Here is a 4,679-nt window from a genome sequence, read left to right as displayed (position 1 = left end):
CACAACACCTGGCTAATTTTTTGTATTTTTAGTAGAGATGGGGTTTCACCATGTTAGCCAGGATGGTCTCGATCTCCTGACCTCATGATCTGCCGCCTTGGCCTCCCAAAGTGCTAGGATTACAGGCGTGAGCCACCGCGCCCGGCAGGAAACTAATTTCATTTACATAGGTAGCTTCAAATTGAGCCTCCAGTTTCCAACTGGACTACCGAGCTCCGGGTGGAGCCCATTAACTAATAGGGCCAAGAAGGCACTTGCAGTTTCCCGGCTCTAATACATACATATATATGTCAAAAGCAGGTGCAACATTTAGATCTCCCAAAATCAAGGATTCCATTTTACACAGAATCCTGGGTCCCCAAAAAGGGGGCAATGCCATGGGACGGGACACAGTGATGCTTCCACAGTGCACCTCCCAGCAAAGACATTCCCCTGAGGCTGAGTGGCCTGTCACCAATCAGCCCATCCCCCACAGGAGGCTATGTCTCAGTGGTGTTTCTATGGCTTCCAGGTGTCCAAACCATGTTTTTCTTATCTAAACACATAAAGAAATGAGTAGCTCCCTACAGTAATAACCACTCATGGCAAACACTGTCAGCCATCTCCAAAACTGCAGCCCTCACCAGGGACTTGTCAACCACTATATACCCAAAGGTCCTGTTCTCTCAGAGTACAAAATAATTCCTGGTATCCCCCAAGCTAGAGGGATCAGGAACTCAATGCCAAAGACAGCAGAACTTTACACTTGAGAGAAACCTTCTTACGACTCGGGACTCTACAAGGAACGCAGGAGACTCCCAAAAGGGGACGTGTGTTGCCTTTTTGTGTTCTTCAGGGGGTCTCAGGGCTGCTAAGTCTCTAGATTTCTGCATGTGGTATCAAAGATGGCAACGGGAAGGAGAAGCAGAAGTGGAAGGAAATGGAAGAACAAGTCTTGGAGGAGCCAAATTAAGGAGCTCTTAAGCTTTCCAGAAGGCAAAAGTCATGCCATCAAACCAGAGGGGCCAAACATAATATAAAAAGGGTGGAGGGTGTTTTAGTTGACTGAAAATAACATCCCCAGAAACAGGGTCCAAAATAGAAAAAAGCTGAAAGGTCTTCCCCCCACTGCAAAATATATAAAAGCCTGAATATCTGCTTTTAATTAAGCTGACTTCTGACCACAGAGCGCCTTTAAAAAGATCTTTTCTCTAATGACAATTCCTCCTCAAGCCATTTTACATCAACTTCTGCTGCTAGCTGGGTTCTTCACCAAATGGGCAGCCCACAGAAGTGGCCATCACACTGCAGTGTTGCTCGCCACCCTTCCTTACCACAGTGTGACAGATGGCTCTCCATTCCCAATCCCTCTAAAGCCGCCAGCATTTTCAGGGAGTCCCCACACTCACGAGGTTGTCCACAAGTGTCTAAAAAGTGAGCCGCAGCAACTGCACATGGAAGTGACTGCCACTCTGGGGCTTCCCCACCCATTCCTTGGTCTCTCAGCTGGGACTGCCAAATGTTCCATGGTGAGCAGGTCTATGCAAACCTACCCTCAAAGGCTGAGAGGCTGAAGAAAGAGGCTGACAAATCCAGTTCCTCAGAAAATAAACATTTAATAGGAATTTGCAAACAGAAGCGATGTTTCGATCCCTACACCTGTCCTCCAGAAAGTACTGTTTATAGAGCAAGCTTTTTTGGTAAAACATGTGCAGCTGTCACATCTCAGACTTTCTTGCAAAATTCATGACTGCTGGAGAAGTTAGGTAAGCATCTTTATGAGGGTTTATCTATGCTACGGGCATTGTGTAAAGACTTTGGTGCAGGAGTCAACCATTGGCCATTATGGCAATTTTGCTTGAAGACACCACCACTCTTGCCATGCCACAGGCTATTTTCCTACAGTGTAAAGCGTATACCTCTGGATACAATGTGTAATCCTTCCTCCTCGCTTACATTATTTTTCTGTCCATCTAAACTTGCTAAGGATTCTTTCATGTTCCTGCCAAAAATGGTCCTAGAGAGAGCTTAATAGACACTAAGGCTTGGCTTTGGAAGTGGTGTTAAGGGAATGTGTTAAGTGGTGGAATTATGTGTGACACATATTTTCCCTTTTTCAAATCTGCATTTTCTAGAATTACGTTGATTTTAAAATTAAAAAAATGTAAAGTGGGCAAGCCACATTTGAAATCTGGACCGCAACCCTCTCAGGGGCTTCTGTGCAGCATGTGATGTCACCACCTCAGTGCTGCAGTCCTTGGTGGGCCCCAGCCCCCGCATGAGGTGAGAAGGGATCACAGGACAGTTGAGGCAGCACCAGAGTGGGCAGGGGTGGGGGTGGGCACCAGTTCTCACTTGTTCACTGATGTAAGCCTGTTACAGGACCAACAGGTTTGTATGCTGGCTGCACAGTAAAGGCCAATGACACTGAGACAGCAGGGATGCAGCCGAGGGTTTAATTATTGCAGGGCACCAAGTGAGGAGATGGGAGGAGACCCTCAAATCCATCTGGGGTTTTTAAGGGGATCATGGAGGGTGAGGGGCTGGAAAACTGGGGTAGTTGATTGGCCAGGGCAGAGGGGATGACATCACCAGGATGTGGAAACTGCATTCTTTGGTGTGGGCAGCTCCTCGTGGGGTTCTTCAGACCAGCTCAGTCAGTAGTCGTATGGTATGCAGGACCTGAAGGCGTATCTCAAAGGGAAAACTTAGCATTTCATAATGTTCAAGTTGTCATCTATAGAGCAGTTGAAGGGAACTGTAATCTAGGGTCTACGTGACTCCAGGACACAGGCACACACGCCTACGTGGAAGCATGTCAGGGGGAAGGCTGACCGAATGATGAACGCTGAATGTGCTGCAAGCTTCGTTTACTTTCATTTCTCCCCTCTTCTTCCCTGACTAATTTGATAAAGTTTATAGGGGCAATTTCAAGCCCTTTTACAAATACCATTCGGAGTCCTATGCAGCAGCTAGGGCAATGAGTGCGTGGCAGGGGCCACACGGCCGCTGCGGGGAGAAAGGGATGGACCTTTTACGGTGGAAGTTTGGGGGTCAGTACTGAGACTGCCAATCCCAGCAGACAGAATGAGTGTCTTTTCCCTCCACCCTCCCCTCCTTCTTTTTCGTTTCTCTTCTCCTCTCTCCAATTTCTGTTTTGCGATCGTGAAGGCCCAGTTTTTGGTAAGTAATTATATTAAGTACTTATCTAAATAATTAAGGGTCTTTTGAGAAACATAATTAGTCTACTAAGATTTTTTTTTTTTTTAAAAAAGAAAAGCCAGGCGCTCACGCCTGTAATCCCAGCACTTTGGGAGGCCGAGGTGGGTGGATTACAAGGTCAGATCAAGACCATCCTGGCTAACACAGTGAAACCCCGTCTCTACTAAAAATGCAAAAAAGTAGCCAGGTGTGGTGGCGGGTGCCTGTAATCTCAGCTTCTCAGGATGTTGAGGCAGGAGAATGGCGTGAACCCGGGAGGCAGAGCTGGCAGTGAGCTGAGATTGTGCCATTGCACTCCAGCCTGGGCGAGAGAGCGAGACTCCATCTCAAAAAAAAAAAAAAAAAAAGAGGGCTTTTCTATCATCTTCCACATGCCCCAGCCCCCACTGAACAGAGGCATCTCAGGCTCATGGAGTCAGTAAATATATGACCTAGGCTTTCTCCATCATATGGACTTGGTATTTGTTCCCTGAGAAACACATTTCTGACGACATCACCAAGGTCAAAAGAAAGAAACAAATTGTGGTTGACAGAAATTTCAAGACTCTTTCTCTTTGGAAACATGACGACGTAATGAAATTAAAATTCCCTAGGCTTCGGATGAAGTACCTCAAACATGTCAAGTCTGGCTAGACGCTGGGCAGCACCAGGGACCAGGAGGAGCTGGTCATTTACTTGTCCTAGGCAGCTCCTTCCTGTGGCCCCTGCACAGTCCACTGCATCCATCAGTGTGGCCTACCCTGTGCCTCAGCTGCAGTGGGTCTCCTGGTGGCCGTCTCCCAATGGCACTGAGGTGAGGGGAAGGGCGGACTTGCAGGAACAAATGGAGTCAGAAGGGAGCAAACACAGTCAGGAATGCACAGTCTTCTCCACACAGCAGTGATCATATTCAGATGCAAGTCAGGTCATCCTCCTCTGCTCAGAACCCTCCAGGATCTCCCCTTCTCACACAGAGTAAAAGCCAAAGTCTTGGTCATGGCCACAGACCTTCATGACACACCCCAGCACCTCTCTCCCTTGCTCACTCTACTCCTAGCCATGCTGCCCTGCAACACCCCAGGTCTCAGGCCTGGTGTCCCATTAACTATTCTCTCTGCCTGATACATGAATATCCTTTTATTTTCATTTGACACTCTCTCATGTGCTTTGAGTCACTGCTCAAATGTCATCTCAGTGAGACCTTCCCCATTTAAAACCAAACCCCTCCTGGACCCCACATGGGCCCCGATCCTTCCCTGTTTTCATGCTGCTTTCCAGCAATCATCACCCTACACAGACCTTGATCCCCCCAGCTTTTGTGCTGTTTTCCAGCAATCGTCACCATTAGGTCATTTTCTCTTCCCACTGGCACGTAAACTCCACAAGGCAGGCACTTATGCCTCTCTTGTTCCTGTTGTATCCTTGCACCTTGGCACCTCATGCCTGGCAGATAGAAAGCATTCAACAAGTATTTACGGGAACAACGAGTAACCAAATCC

At 47.7% G+C, this 4,679-nt stretch overlaps 1 pseudogene across 1 annotated transcript in view; it reads right to left on the bottom strand.

Annotated features, from left to right (window-relative positions):
- Nucleotides 1–3,927, bottom strand: part of LOC105537602 — a 12,320-nt pseudogene extending 8,393 nt beyond the window's left edge. Inside the window, exons 1-2 of the transcript XR_001005739.1 lie at nucleotides 3,811–3,927; nucleotides 2,183–2,352 (exon numbers count right to left, since the gene is read on the bottom strand). The product of XR_001005739.1 is annotated as a thyroid receptor-interacting protein 6-like (transcript). The remainder of the gene's footprint in view (nucleotides 1–2,182; nucleotides 2,353–3,810) is intronic.
- Nucleotides 3,928–4,679: the final 752 nt, after the last annotated feature.

Source organism: Mandrillus leucophaeus, unplaced genomic scaffold (genome assembly GCF_000951045.1).
Source record: "Mandrillus leucophaeus isolate KB7577 unplaced genomic scaffold, Mleu.le_1.0 Scaffold1024, whole genome shotgun sequence".
Taxonomy (NCBI): domain Eukaryota; kingdom Metazoa; phylum Chordata; class Mammalia; order Primates; family Cercopithecidae; genus Mandrillus; species Mandrillus leucophaeus.
The sequence above is the reverse complement of the archived record's forward strand: the minus strand, read 5'-3'. Positions and strand labels throughout refer to the sequence as shown.